This window comes from Paramormyrops kingsleyae, unplaced genomic scaffold (genome assembly GCF_048594095.1).
Source record: "Paramormyrops kingsleyae isolate MSU_618 unplaced genomic scaffold, PKINGS_0.4 ups120, whole genome shotgun sequence".
Taxonomy (NCBI): domain Eukaryota; kingdom Metazoa; phylum Chordata; class Actinopteri; order Osteoglossiformes; family Mormyridae; genus Paramormyrops; species Paramormyrops kingsleyae.
The window spans coordinates 1,335-17,649 of NW_027326058.1; the positions used below are offsets into that span (position 1 = coordinate 1,335).

The 16,315-nt window shown below is 42.3% G+C and overlaps 1 long non-coding RNA gene and 1 pseudogene across 1 annotated transcript; both read left to right on the forward strand.

Moving 5' to 3' along the window:
• The first annotated feature begins 287 nt into the window (after nt 1-287).
• On the forward strand, nt 288-10,388 carry LOC140587004 (uncharacterized). The gene is made up of 3 exons (XR_011988769.1): nt 288-587; nt 1,543-6,093; nt 9,512-10,388. It is a non-coding gene; the product is annotated as an uncharacterized lncRNA (long non-coding RNA).
• Nucleotides 5,297-5,529, forward strand: LOC140587005 (U2 spliceosomal RNA; annotated as a pseudogene).
• Nucleotides 10,389-16,315: the final 5,927 nt, after the last annotated feature.

The following is a 16,315-nucleotide window of genomic DNA, read 5'->3' on the forward strand; positions in this document are numbered from 1 at the left end:
CACCAACCCCCCTGATTGATTTACAACAATATAACTTAAAATAAATATATTTTTTATAAAACAACTTATAAGCATTTTGGTTCACAATCTTTTAAGTCAACTTTTCTTAGCCAAAGTGCCAAAGTAAAACAGTGTTGGTGTTGGTCATCATAATCATGGCTAAATATATGAAATAAACAAAATGAAATAAAATTTTTATATATTTTGTATTAAATCTTCTAAACAGATTAGAGAACATATTCCTGTAAACAGAAAAGCTGAACACATTTAAACAGCAGCTTTGCAACACCAACCCCCCTGATTGGTTCATAACATAACTTAAATATATATTTTTTTATTTGCTTTGCTAACTCAAGGTTTTCAGCTAAGAATACAAGTCTATCAACTAGAGGTCGACCGATATATCGGGCCGATATTTAGCATTTTTTAATGTATCCGCATCGGCCGATATCCGAGTGCACTACGCCGATTTTCAGACAGGCACGTCTGCGGGCAGCCCAGTGTTATTGTTGCTGTGGAACACGTGACCCATGCTGCCTTGTGCAGGGCCACAGCCAGAAGTTTTGGAAGAGTCCTGGGATAAAACGGTAAGGCTTAAATTCTGATCTTTCAATGACCTGTTTATTTAAGTAGTTTGCTATGAAATGTTGCTTTAAAAGAAAACGCGAATTACGCTATTGGGAACTGGGGTAATGATAATGAGCCTTCAACCAACTGTAGCTTACAGGTAACATTAAGGATCATTGATTCTAATAGAGTTCGTTTTGTGCGCTTATTGGTGGGCTCACAGACGTTTTTTAATCGTTAAAAATCATTTTAGTTGTTAACATTTTAATTATTACCATATCTGCCCGATGTTATCAGTTACGTTTTTTTTCTTGTGTCGGAGAGTTTCACTCTGTGAGTGTGTGGGGCGGAGCAGGCAGCTCTCAAATACTGCAGCGTGTGTGAGAGTTGCGTTACTCTGCCCTGATCACAGACAGCGCCGTCCTCGGGAGACACAGAGCTGCTAAGAACAATGCATGGCGGAGAAAAGTGTTTGTTCGAAAGCCTGGTTACCATTTACTTGAGCTGATGCTGACAATGGTCCTTCTGTGCAACTTTTTTTCATTTGAGACCGGAGATTCAAACAATTTGTCAGACGTCTAGATAAAAAGTGCATGACTTTGCGCAGTTAGTTTCCTCATTAAACATGTCTGTCCTTTATACGGGCTTATACGTAGACAACGTCACAATCACTAGGGGCTTATGTTGTCCTTGCATACAAGGCTGTGCAATACGACAGTTATTTTATTTTATTTTCCGGGATCACTAGATTCTGATTGTGAATTTGGCTTTAAGCTATCTGTCTGCTAACAACAGAAACAACATGTTAGTGTACACTACTCATCATACCATGATGCACTTAGTGTTTTTTTTTTCTTCAAAATGTATTAGAGTGTAATTGTTTTAATGTGCATGGAATACTGGAATTGTAGAATGAATTGAAGATGAAGGTACTATAATAAAAATTCTAACCTTGCATTTATTCTTCTGTTTTAGTAATTGCTGTCTGATGGCTGAACAAAAATCTAATCCTGTATGGCAGCATTTCACAAAGCCAACACCAGGAAAAGCCAGGTGCAATATCTGCAGCAGACTGGTGAGCTTGGGAGCTGAAGAATGAGTTTGCTGCTAAAGAGATTCTGATGCTGCTATCTTTATTGTTTATAAGTTTAAGTTGTTTATAAGTTGTATTGTGTTTTTGTTATTTAAGTTTATATTTAAATTTACACAAGTCAGTATTCAGTAAATGCTAAGTTGAGAAATTTTGTGTATCGTTTGTTATTATTAATGTGATATTTTATCATGCAAATAGAGGGGAAAACGTCCAATTTTCGGCCAAAAAATATCGGCAGCATATAATGGCCATCGGCTGACCCTGACTCCTAAATATCGGCATCGGCTATTGAAAAACCCATATCGGTCGACCTCTACTATCAACCTTTGCAGGCTTGAGACAGGTTCGTTGGCAAGTGACGATGTTGCCACTAGTACTGAAAAGTCTCTCTGACGGCGAGCTTGTCGCAGGAATACACAGGTTTTTGCGGGCAAGTCTGGCGAGATGAGGAAAGCTTAGTTTGTGTACTTTCCACCATGCAAGTGGATCCTCCTCTTTGTCTATTGGAGGTGTTAGCAGGTAAGTGTTTAGCTCTGCTTCCAAAGCATCCTTTAGGGTCAGAGAGGAATCACCCTTTGCTTCAGTTTCTCTCTGTTTAAAGAAGCTTCCCAATGACTTCTTTGCTTTCTTTGCCTGGGGTGCACTGGTAACGTTGGGCTCCACGTCAGTGCTGCAGCTTGATTTCTCCTGGCATTCCATCATCTGTGATACCACTCTGGCCTTAACTTGGGTCTTCTTGTCTGCACTGATGAAGTCTATCTTGAACCGGGGGTCCAAAAAATATGCCATATCTAGCAGCTTCTGAGTATCATCATCTTCGTATTTCTCATTGAGGTAGTCCAGCATCTTCATCTTTATGTTCTTGGTCAGGTCTGTGTCTTCCTCTCGCATTTCCAGTAGTGAAGTGTTGAAGAGCTGAAGAACTGGCTTTACAAAGGAGACACTGACGTATTCATCGCCTGAAAGTGCATCGGTGAAATCCAGCATTGGGCCCAGTGACTTGCTTACAGACTCCAGCACATCTATATCTTGCCAGGTTGGAATTAGATGCCGCAGCTTCTTGTCTGCAGACAGGACCTGAGTTAAAGCCTGCTGCTGCTCTAATATCCTGCTGATCATCATCTGTCTGGAACCCCATCTTGTTTGGCATTCTGAGATGAGACAATGTGATGGTAGATTGAGTTCCTTCTGGACTTTTGCCAGGGCATCGCTGGCCTTCCAGCTGTGAGAGAAGTGGCTCACCAGCTTCTTGCAGACTCCTGTAGCACGATCATTGCGGCCATCCTTTTTCACTGCATTTTCTAAGCGGAGAAAACAAACAAAACATTGCGAACTTTAATTATTGAAGCACACTGTTTTATTTCAAACAATAAATGAAGAGCTCTTTTCCAAAACGCGATAAACGGCAATAATAATTTCCTTGTTTAAAATGTACTGCAAGATGCAGTTTCTTTCCAAACCCCAATAAGCACCGAACTTAATTTTAGCCTAGTGAACGTTCTCGCAATCCAACGTGGCTGCGCTCCTAACAGATGTTTGTTCATTAGGCTATAATTCCTCAAAATAAGTAAAAAAATCTTATTCTTTCTCTCTCTCTCTCTCTAAGTTTTCGGTGCTGATGCAGGACGCGTTCATGTAAACGGCACCTAAAAGCTGTCACAAAGAACCAGCAAAAGTAATGATTAGGAATATGTAAAATATTGCAATGAGACATTTTAATTGTTTATTAATAACTGCGAACATGAAAAATAAAAGACAAAAGACTTTTAAAAAAAGACAACCATCAATTTTTGGGAAAAATGGATGGATTTATAGCGTTTTGAAAAGAAAAAAAAATTACTTTGAATTTTTCAACAACAATATAGTTGTTTGATTTAATAATCATTATTCAACATGTTCAGACTAAGCAAAAAACATTTTAACAGGATAAATTGAATATTCACAAAATGTGTGGGTCTAGGTAAAACAATTAATTTCCCTGAAAACTATTGAAATGGAGTTATCGCATTTTGGAAAAGAGCTCCTCAAATGTGCTCATAAAACTATTTTTTGTTTAAAATTAAATGTTTAGTGTCTGTATTTTTTCTTACGTTTTAAAGCTCTACGTACACACATGCAACAAATTCATTTTACAAGTTTTGTCAGGTTCAGGACAGGTTATTAAGTAAAACAGCTGAGTAAAAATGTATTTTTATTTTGGATAAAGATCATGGTCATTACTCACCAACTGCAAGATGCAGTCTGTGGCCGAAGCACTGTAGCCTGGTCCACTTGTTCAGATCGGCAGCTTTCACCATGTTCGCTGCATTATCTGTTGTTATTCAGACTTGACATGTCTCATCTAAGCCCCAAGCGGACACCGCTTCTCTCAGGGCCTCTGCGACATTCTCGGCTGTATGACTTTCCGGGAAAAATGCCGTCTGCAAACAGCGACTTTTTAGCTCGAAGTCCTCTGCGATGAAATGGACCGTCAGACTCATGTAGGGCTCCGTTGTCCTGCTGGACCACAAGTCTGTTGTAGTTGCATAGTATTCCACGTGCGACAGTTCTGCTTCAATCTTAGATTTGCATTTTTCATACAGCTCTTTTATCGCAACTTGGGAAAAATATGTGCGGGATGGTATAACATACCGCCTGTCAAGCGTTCGGATCATTTTCTTAAATCCCTCTTTGGCGACGGTATTTAATGGCAACATATCTTTAGCGATATGAAACGTTATTGCGTCTGTTATTTCTTTCTGTCATTGAGAGCCTTTCTGGTAAGGTGTCACACTGGCAAAGGCATCACAAACATTTGTTTGTTTTGGTTGACATCCAGATTTGGCTTTGTATTCGTTGTAAAGAGCTTTGTGGTGCCGTTTTAAGTGATCAGACAAATTGGTGGTGTTTCCATGTTTTGTGGCCACAACTTTATGACACTCCATGCAAAGTACCTCTTTTTGGTCAACATCCTCCTTTTTGTAGCCGAAATAGTCCCAAATAGATGATTTCGACTTTCTTTTTGGTACGAAATAATTTTTTTGCGGCGGATCCTCTTCGTCGCGCATTTTTAGCAGTGAATGTTGGCTGTGAGCGGTGAGCAGCGACACAGCGAACCAATCACTGTGCAGGCACGCGGAACGTGCATGTCACCCCAGCAACAAGCCATACAACAAACTCGTGTTTACTGTGTGCTACCGTTCTCTTAATACACAATGGGCTTCTACCCTTCACATCGTATGTTCCGGCGATGTGACTATCGCTCACGCGCACATCGCGATGTCGATGTCAAAACAGAATATCGTTCAGCCCTAGTGCAGAGCTTGGAAGTCTGCGGATGTGTTCCTTTTTAACCCTCTGGAGTCTTGGGGTAGGGGACACACTTTCACTAACTGGGGCATGCTCACACATTTCATTCAATATCATAAACTTAATTCCTGGCAAATAAATTATTTCTTATATATTTGGTTTGGTAACAAACTCATCTTAATCTTAGTGTACTTTAGATTTATGTGAAGTTTGTAATTTGACATTCAAAGTATAGACATTGCAAAATGCACTTTGGAACACTCTGTGGGTGTTTGTTTAATATTATCTTTGAAAGTCTTATTGTACTGTGTTGGCATGATTTGCATAGTGTGGGAATGTTTCAGCCTTATAGATTGTGATTATGTGTTAATGTAAGTAGTACAAGCATAATATTTATTATTCATGTATTTGAGCTGATTTACATTTTGTTTTGGTATGAAAAGGTTATTTTGATACGTCCCCCATGGAGGGGACCACATATTAAACGGATTTTTGGAACAGGGAGCCGGAAGTGGGGCTTGCCCCGTCTGCTACAGGCATCGACCCGGTATTGCAGTGCTTCCGGGAACGGTGCACCTCTACTGCCCCCTGTTGTTGAAAGGCAGAACTGACTGACTGAATGGGTGACTAATAGACTGAGTGCCTCTGGATGGCCAACTAATTAGCCGCATGTGGTGCGAGGGAGGGGCCCTGTCCGTGCGCGGCCCCAATTTCCCGCCTTTTTTCTTTTTTTTAAAGTAAGGTGACACGCTGTCGTTTGTGCGGTGGGCAGCTGTGCTGAGGTAAGGCATGACTTCATCTTTGCCTTTTGAATTTTCCCTCATGTTTGTTTAAATGATTGCTGTTTTTTGAGAGGACAGGAGGACAGGGAGGACGCCGGTGACTGCGACGCCCCTGGGCATTCTACTCTGCGCGGGGGCGTCACGGAGGCCCGGCTAACGGCGACCCGCTAAGCGGCAGCCCCATATCGACTCGGGTCTCTCTTCGGTTTCTTCTCTTTTCTGGATTGGAAAAGACAAGAGCAAAAGTGGAAGAGTTGACGAAATGGCGTCGGATGGCGTAGCTTATAGCGGTGGGGCGTAAAGACCTTGCATTCCAGAGCATCCCTGCGCATATGAGAGTCTGCTCCATACATCTCCGTTCAGGTAAGTCAAGTTCCGGTGTGATCACTAGACTCCATTCCTGTGTTTGTCCCTAAAGAGAACAGCCAGGATAGGAAATGCTGGAAACCCATCCCGACTGGAGTCCATCCCTTCCCGGTGACACAGTAACCCAAAAGTGTTTGTGAGTGTGGTTTATGTCAGATTAGGAGAGCTGAAATGAACCTTTTGTTGGATGATAGTCGGCGACCAAAACAAGAGCTAGATCACAGAAAAGTGTTTCAAAAGCGACAGCGTCAAAGTGAAATGCAACGCTGGATGGAAGTTTTCTAGTACTGATGAAGGATGTAGAATCGGAATCCAGATATGTTTCCATACAAGGAATTTGCCTTGGTGGTGCTTTTACATGACATTACAAAGAACATAAGAACATAAGAAATTTACAAACGAGAGGAGGCCATTCGGCCCATCAAGCTCGTTTGGGGAGAACTTAACTAATAGCTCAGAGTTGTTAAAATTTTATCTAGCTCTGATTTAAAGGAACCCAGGGTTTTAGCTTCCGCTACACTAGCAGGAAGACTATTCCATACTCTAACTACACGCTGTGTAAAGAAGTGCTTCCTCAAATTTTTCTCCCGCTAATTTCCACTTATGGCCACGAGTTCTAGTATTTAGACTAATATTGAAATAGTCATTTGGCTGAAGAGCATCCAGACCCGTTAGAATCTTATAGACCTGAATCATATCCCCCCTTAGTCTCCTTTGCTCAAGGCTAAACAGATTGAGTTCCGCTAACCTCTCCTCATAAGACATTCCTCTAAGACCAGGAATCATTCTCGTAGCTCTTCGTTGCACCTTTTCTAAGGCAGCAATGTCCTTCTTGAGGTATGGTGACCTAACCTGCACACAGTATTCTAGGTGGTGTCTTACCAAGGAATTATATGAGTGTATCATCACCTCCCTTGACTTAAACTCCACACACCTAGAGATATAACCCAACATTCTGTTGGCCTTTTTTATTGCTTCCCCACACTGGCGAGAGTTACCCACATTTAGCAAAGACATATGCAGAAAGGTAATAAACAATAGACTGGCAATTGGGTAATATGATAATTATATGATAATTAAGTTTATTAATGGTAGTAATGATGGTATTATGATATTTATATATGTGTGTGTACATAGTAATCATTGTAGTATGAATATAAACTATATAAATGGTATAATAATTTAAAGGGCTCTTAAATGGTGCCATTATTAAGTAGCAGCCAAGTCAACTATATGTGCAAGAGTGCAATATGTATACAGAATTTGCAGTATGTGTGCATAATGTGCAAAAGTGCAGAATATAATCATAGAGGAAGTTTATCAGTTGTTCACTGGTTATGCTGGTGGATATTTCACTGCAGCTGACGATTAATTGAACGTCCATTCAGAGACTGGTTTGGTTAATGAGAGAGACTACCTGAGGGGAGAAGCTCTTGGGGGTCTTGGTTCTGATTGCCATGAGTCTTCTCATGGAGGGTAAGGCTTGAAAGATGTGGTGAGCAGGGTGAGATGGGTCCTCAAAGATTTTGTATGCCCGTTTCCTGGTTCTGGTGATGTAAAGTGTCTGGAGGGTAAGCAGGTTACTGCCGATTATTCGCTCTGCTGAGTGGATGATGTGTTGCAGTCTGGCCTTGTCTCGTTCAGTGGCTGATCCAAACCAGGCTGTGATGGAGGAGGTGACGATGGACTCAATGATTGTAGCGTAAAACTGGGCCATCGTGGTTATAACATGTTATTTTGGATCAGGCACGGACAGTTGTGAGAGTTCATTCCGCATTAGCTCCGATAGAATAGTATTAAATGCAAAGCTAAAGTCCACAAACAGAATCCTAACATATGTCTCAGGGCACTCCAAAAGTCGGAGTAAGAAATGGAGTCCAGTGTTAACTGCATCGTCCACAGGTCTGTTGGTTCTGTAGGCAGACTGTAGCCTGGGGTCAAGCGATAGGTCTGTGATGGTTTTAAGGTATGACAGCACAAGTCTCTCAAAAGCCTTCATTACCACCGATGTGAGAGCCACCAGTCTGTAGTCACTGACTGGTTCAGTGACTGGTTGAAAATATCTGTGAAGACAGGTGACTATTGATCTGCACAGTGCTTCAGAGTGGCTGGGGAGACAGAGTCTGAACCAGGAGCTTTCCTTGTATTCTGGCTACTGAAGATCTTGTTTACATCTCTGTCGTTGATTCTCCTGGGGAGGTGGCTGGACGTGGGGGGGGTGAGCTGGGTATAGTGTGGGCGAGGTGTGAAGGTACCCAGGTGTGAAGAAGGCCATTGAAAAGGTGAGGGCTGTATGATGCGCGAATGTGGCTTTTCAAACCCGCAGTAGAATTTGAACAGGTTTTTGTCACCACTCCTGTAAGCTTCATCTTTTGTTTTAGGAAGCTGCCTGAGTTCAGTTGTAAACCATGGTTCGTCGTTATTATAGCTGACAACAGACTATTTGGGAATGCGAGAGTCCTCGCAGAAGCTTATGTGCCATGTTACAGTGTCCGTGTATTCATCCACGCTGTTAGTAGCAGTTTTGAAAACATTCCAGTCTGTCGAGTCAAAGCATGATTTTAATTGCTCTACTGCTCCACATGTTCAGTGTTTCACTCTAGTAACAACAGGTTTAGCAGTTTTCAGATTTTGTCTGTATGCTGGAATTAGATGAATTGTTGCATGGTCAGAGTTTCCTAGTGCAGCACCAGTCATTTTCTGTCATTAAAATGTGACGTCTTTTCAGTTAGCTATTTATTTATTTTGGCTTTTTCTTATTATTATGTGTTCATTGTAATTGATTAATAAAATTATTTATTTTCATTATTATTTCTTTTACTTATCTTTGAAATGTGATTTTGACATTTTAATTTGATTGTATCCTTGTCTTTGTAAAGCACTTTGAATTGCCTTGTGCCCGAATTGTGCTATATAAATAAACATGCTTAAAATCTTTGATGATGACAATGTGCCCAGCCGGCTGTGAACTGTTCTTCGCTTTCTCCATCTTTGCATTTCTTGCATTGTGAAGATCTGCGAGCTGTTTAATTTTAGTGACCACTCCTTTTCAGGATTATGTAGTATATGTTTAACATTACTTCAAAGTGTGGAAGGGAAATTTAAAGTGATGGTAGGCCAGGGTTGGGAGGCATTGTGGGATTGTTCTTGTGTCTCAGGTTTTGTTGTTTTGGGGATGGTGCCGTGTGTCCTTGCCTCACAGCCACCTGCACGGAACCAGCTTTGCAGGCCACAGATCTTGGAGAACTGGGCTAAAGGGAACATCGCCGGGGGGAGAAAGGGGACCTGCAGGAAGCCTTGAAATGTAGCTGCTATACTATGCTAGACGCAGTTTGTTGTATGGTAGCATTTGAACACACAAGCAAGTTATGTACCCATAAGGGTTGTATATGTTTACGCTGAAGTCTTTATTTAGGTATGTTGGAGCACGGCGTCTCCACCGGGTCCGTGGATGAGAAGAGATTCACAGCTGACACGGGGAGAAGTTGCAAATCACCGGTTTATTGTCTGACAGATTGCAATCCGGGAGCGGCCGTCTGACATACATTCAGCATGTACAGGAGGAGGCTCTGCCATATGTATCAGCTGTATCCCTTTTAAAGCCCTTTGGGCATCTCCCCCCCTTTCTCGGTACCTTCCGTGTACGTGACAACCATATGTGTGATTCTAGCCGGCTCGTACTGTTCTTGGCCTTCTGGAAGGCTAAAAGATAAGTAGGGGCCGCTGATGTTCTCTGTCGCCCCCCTATCTGTTCCGATTAGGTAGCCTTGACTTGCCGGCGCGCCAGTCAGTTCTTGTTTTGATTAGTTACAGCCTTATAGAATCATTCCCTTTATTTTATTAATTATTCCCTCAATTAATATAGGGTTGGGGTTTCCCTTACTGATAACATTGTGAGCCATGCCAGCCATGGACACCGAAGGGGGGGTTGCACCTTTTTGCTGGGTTGGGAGTGGAATTTCCCTAATGTTTAGGGTTTTTGCCCTCCTTCCTAGGCTGGATAGACAGGATTATGTGTGGGACTCATAGGAGGCCTAGGCCTAACGAGGATTGGAAACTGAACATCCTTGAAGTAGACCAATAGAGGTGGCGTATTATGTTTGTTGTATGTTCGAAACCTGGTTTGCAGATGTTTGGTAACCAATCAGGACTTAGAAGTCCATATAGGGGAATTCGTCTTATAGTATATTAACCTGCTGATTTCTGGGTGCGGGGTGCATTGCGCATTGTCCCCGAGTGTGGTTGGAACACTACGCTGGATTGCTGAATAAAGAAGAAAATTTTGCTCATTACATGCGAGGCCTGGAGTTTGATTCAAGTGTGACAGAGTGAGAGTGATTATAGAGGATTATAGAGTCATAGTTGTTTGGGTTAATTCTGAGTACCACAAAAGTTTACAAGCCCTATTTTGGCAAGAGCTAATCCTAATCATTTTCATCCTTGCCGTTTAAATCACTCATGAATAGATGTGTTTGTGAGAAATTGATCTGTTTTAAGCATTTTCAATTTAAATAAATACTGCAATACTACTACGAGATATCTAACAACATACGATGCAACATTCAACAGGGGGTAGTGAAGTGATTCATGGCTGATCAAAGTGCCAATTCAATGTGGGGCAGTGATTAGCATGTGGAGAATGCTGCAGCAGTATTACAAAATCATAAGAACATAAGAAATTTACAAACGAGAGGAGGCCATTCGGCCCATCAAGCTCGTTTGGGGAGAACTTAGCTAATAGCTCAGAGTTGTTAAAATCTTATCTAGCTCTGATTTAAAGGAACCCATGGTTTTAGCTTCCACTACAATAGCAGGAAGACTATTCCATATTCTGACTACACGCTGTGTAAAGAAGTGCTTCCTCAAATTTGTTTTAAAATGTTCTCCCGCTAATTTCCACTTATGGCCACGAGTTCTAGTATTTAGACTAATATTGAAATAGTCATTTGGCTGAACAGCATCCAGACCCATTAGAATCTTATAGACCTGAATCATATCCCCCCTTAGTCTCCTTTGCTCAAGACTGAACAGATTCAGTTCCGCTAACCTCTCCTCGTAAGACATTCCTCTAAGACCAGGAATCATTCTCGTAGCTCTTCGTTGCACCTTTTCTAAGGCAGTAATGTCCTTCTTGAGGTATGGTGACCAAACCTGCACACAGTATTCTAGGTGGGGGTAGTGATAAAAATATATTATTTATTAATAAGTATATATAATCAGTACACAAAGTATAAGTATATAAATATAAGCATATAAAGTATACACTCACCTAAAGGATTATTAGGAACACCTGTTCAATTTCTCATTAATGCAATTATCTAATCAACCAATCACATGGCAGTTGTTTCAATGCATTTAGGGGTGTGGTCCTGGTCAAGACAATCTCCTGAACTCCAAACTGAATGTCAGAATGGGAAAGAAAGGTGATTTAATCAATTTTGAGCGTGGCATGGTTGTTGGTGCCAGACGGGCCGGTCTGAGTATTTCACAATCTGCTCATTTCACAATCTGCTCAGTTACTGGGATTTTCACGCACAACCATTTCTAGGGTTTACAAAGAATGGTGTGAAAAGGGAAAAACATCCAGTATGCGGCAGTCCCGTGGGCGAAAATGCCTTGTTGATGCTAGAGGTCAGAGGAGAATGGGCCGACTGATTCAAGCTGATAGAAGAGCAACTTTGACTGAAATAACCACTCGTTACAACCGAGGAATGCAGCAAAGCATTTGTGAAGCCACAACACGCACAACCTTGAGGCGGATGGGCTACAACAGCAGAAGACCCCACTGGGTACCACTCATCTCCACTACAAATAGGAAAAGAGGCTACAATTTGCACAAGCTCACCAAAATTGGACAGTTGAAGACTGGAAAAATGTTGCCTGGTCTGATGAGTCTCGATTTCTGTTGAGACATTCAAATGGTAGAGTAAACAGAATGAGAACATGGATCCATCATGCCTTGTTACCACTGTGCCGGCTGGTGGTGGTGGTGTAATGGTGTGGGGGATGTTTTCTTGGTACACTTTAGGCCCCTTAGTGCCAATTGGGCATCGTTTAAATGCCACGGCCTACCTGAGCATTGTTTCTGACCATGTCCATCCCTTTATGACCACCATGTACCCATCCTCTGATGGCTACTTCCAGCAGGATAATGCACCATGTCACAAAGCTCGAATCATTTCAAATTGGTTTCTTGAACATGACAATGAGTTCACTGTACTTAAATGGCCCCCACAGTCACCAGATCTCAACCCAATAGAGCATCTTTGGGATGTGGTGGAACGGGAGCTTCGTGCCCTGGATGTGCATCCCACAAAACTCCATCAACTGCAAGATGCTATCCTATCAATATGGGCCAACATTTCTAAAGAATGCTTTCGGCACCTTGTTGAATCAATGCCACGTAGAATTAAGGCAGTTCTGAAGGCGAAAGGGGGTCAAACACCGTATTAGTATGGTGTTCCTAATAATCCTTTAGGTGAGTGTATAAGTACATAAAGTATAAGTATATAAAGTTTAAGTATATAAAGTATATAAGTCTTAAGTATAAAAATGATATAAGTATAAAAAGTTTAAGGGCTCAGAGGACCGCTTCTCCTACTCATCAGAGTGGATCTGGTGCCTGAACTTCTTTTTCAGAGCCTTTGATTTTTTTATTTTTTTTTCTCTTTTCCCTTTCCTTTTTTCTTTCTTTTTTAAATTCCCCACCACCACCCCCCCTCTTCGGAGGACAACTTTATTTTACACTAAATTCAAGAGCAAAGAGTGTGGCTGCTCCGAACTCACCTGTCCCGTGGAGGAAAGGAAAAAAAAAAAAAAAAACGGGGGATACAGAAACAACAATCGTAACGAGAACAGACATTAATCACCATGGGGAGAGAAAAGAAAAAAAAAAAAAGGAAACAGAGGTACACAGGAAAAATAAAACTAATAATGTAGGTGGGACGGAGAAAATGAAGTGTAGGGGAATACAGAATACAAACAACCATAAGAAAAATAACACTCATTACAAGGACATCAAACAACAAACATTATAACATCAGTAATAATAATTATAATTAATAATGTGACAAATAGGTATTATATATATATATATATATATATATATATATATATTTATGTAGCATACACACACTTGATCCTACCCTTATACATGTATATTTCAATTCCTATGTCTATAACACACGCTAAAAAGTAACAATAATAATGATACTGATCGCTCAACCATTCTTATATGTATGTGTAAGTGTAGGTGTGAACTGATTTGTCATTGGATGTGCTGGCATATGATGCCGTCGGGGGAAGCGACAGCACCCCACCCCCCCACAAGGCCGAAGGCGAAGGCAGGAGAAACCAGGCAACCGAGGCCACCCTGCCGCCCCCCCAGCACAAGGGCCCACGGCCATGTGCCCCGGAGATAACCACCCGCCCAACCCAGGAAGCAGCCCGCGAGGGACTAAAGGGGCGCCAACCCCCGTACAGGGAGGCCCGCAGAGGGAGGACGGGCGGCGAGCCCCCCCGCCCAGCCCAAACCGAACCCCCCAATCCGCCTAGAAGGCCCCCAGTGTCCCAAGATCCCCCGGATTGCCCGCCAGGGCCCCACCACGGCGCAGCAGAGCCAAGCACCACCCGGCCCGCGGCCCAAGAGAGGAGGCCGCCCACACCCGCCAGAGCCTTTGATAAGATGGAAGTAATGTCCTCTTGAGGCCATGGGCGTCCCCTGTGTCAGCCCCTCCTTGGCACTGGCGTCCCACCTGGCGATCTCAGCACCGGGTGCAGTTTAATGCGGGGCAGCTCCGCCAGGACATCCACCATGTTGGGGCCTTTGGTGGGTCCTGCGCCACTTCCCTGACGATGACTCTGCTTGGGGCCCTGGATACTAGCAGGTGGAGGAGGACGAGGTGGCGGTGGAGGATGAGGAGGAGGAGGAGGGGGCGGGAAACAGCTTGGAGCTGAAGTGGGGACTACAAAAGGAGTCCCAGTGGTCTCCGAACTACTCCGGGATATATATGGGTCAGTCAGGGCACCAGCAAGCATGGAGATCTCGGACCGGAACCTTGTCTTCGAGGGCTGCAATCTTTTTCCAAACTGCCGCCCACTCGGACCCTGCCTCTGCTGCAACAGCAGCATGCTGGAGATCCCCGTGTCCACTGGGGAGGTGGATGCCGTTGCAACACTTGAGGATTTCTTCACAAAGCGCTGGGAAAGAAAAAATCTCCAGTTGCAAAAAACTTGTTACATTGCGCAGTTCAACGCAGAGGGAGCGACTCTGTGAAACAAGCGATCTTCCTTGGCCGAAAAAATACTGAATTCGGAACGGAATCAAATCCAAAAAAAACAGTCTGCACACAAAGTACAGAGAGTTAGATGTCTTACTTAAACATCACACAAAATTATATTTTTTTCCATCATCCATTAACATACAGCGCAATCTCAGATTCACATTAGGCCATACACAGATTTCCTGAATAACATTAATATACACATATACATGTATATACTTATATATGCACATTATAAACATTTCAACCTGCAATGGTACTAACAGGGTGGCTAAACTGAATAACACCATATCACAGTCAACGTATTCCGATCAATTAGCAAGTAGCCTTATAGGTAGCTTTAGCATTTTACATACAACTACAAAAAATGATACATTAGTAAAGAAAATAATCAACCACACAATCAGCAAAGGTTCACATTCATATCCTGACTGTTTTTCCTTCACACTAATGATCCCTATATCTATATTTTCAAACAGGTAAATTGACCTACCAGGATATCCAAAAGAGAGCACTTGCACCAAAATCTTTCTATCCACTAATTGCTGCAATTGTATGCTTAGGCCAAAAAAAATAAACAGTGCTCTAAACATTGACATCTACACAAATATATATATATGTATATATACGTTTATTTCCCTAAGTTGCCGTTGACTCTTCTTTCCGCTCTCTTTACCCGCCTTCCTCAGTCTAGAAAAACCCACCGGAAAAAAAACTCCCACCCTACCTTTCGGCACTCAGGAACGTCTTAAAGAGACAGCTGCCCACTTTGGTATACACACACTTATTGTAAGGTTCATGTCTCCCTCTTTACAAATTACGCTCTATAATAGCTTCAAAGCCTTATGGTAGCTTTATAGACCTGGCTACATTTGGTTTTGTTATTATTATTATTGGTATTAGTATTATTATTTTAAGAATGAAGCTAAATAATATAGCTAATATATCACATATGGGTTAAAATGCAGAGGACGCATTTCGTCGTTGTGTGATGTGCCAAGAATGGCACTTGATCACAAAGTTCAAATACTTTTTTACTTGCCAACATTCATAAGCAACGTTATTTTTCAGTACAGTTGAACTTTTTTTTGGGGGGGACTTTTTTATTTGAAGGACTTACTTCAAATATTGACAATAATAACAAAAATAAAGTACAAAAAAAACTGCTAAACAATAGCAAGTGCTTAAAGTGCATAAATAACAAGTGCTCAAAGTGCTAAAGAACTGAACTGCTAAACTGAAGATTAGAAGTGAAATCAAGGCCATTATCACTTATTTTTTCTTTTTTTCTGGGTTGTAAGCAAAGTCCTGCAAACTCTTTCTTTTTAAGACATTTGGATCAGAAGATGGAGCTGGTACAGTGGAGGAGGATGAGGCTTTGGCTGGTCCAGATGATGAGGATGAGGCTTTGGCTGGTCCAGAGGGAGGGAGAAAGAGTTTGGCTAGTCCAGAAGAGTCTGGTCCAGAAGATAAGGATGAGGCTTTGGCTGGTCCAGAGGATGAAGATGATGCTTTGGCTGGTCCTGAGGATGAAGATGAGGCTTTGGCTGGTCCAGAGGATGAAGATGAGGCTTTAGCTGGTCCAGAGGGAGAGAGAAAGAGTTTGGCTGGTCCATTGGAAGTTGAAAATGGTCTGAATGGTCCAGAGGAGGAGGCTGAGGGTCTGGCTGGTCCAGAGGAGGTTGAAAAAGGTCTGGATGGTCCAGTGGAGGTTGGTGAGGGTCTGGATGGTCCAGTGGAGGTTGGTGAGGGTCTGGCTGGTCCAGAGGAGGTTGAAAAAGGTCTGGATGGTCCAGTGGACGAGGATGAGTGTTTGACTCGTCTAGAGGAGGCTTTGGCTGATCCAGCGATATTCCTGGCCTGCCGTATGAGTTTGTTTGCCATCTGTGATGGCCGAATCCTTGCTGCCTCATTCACCCTTTTCTTCTTTTGTGCCT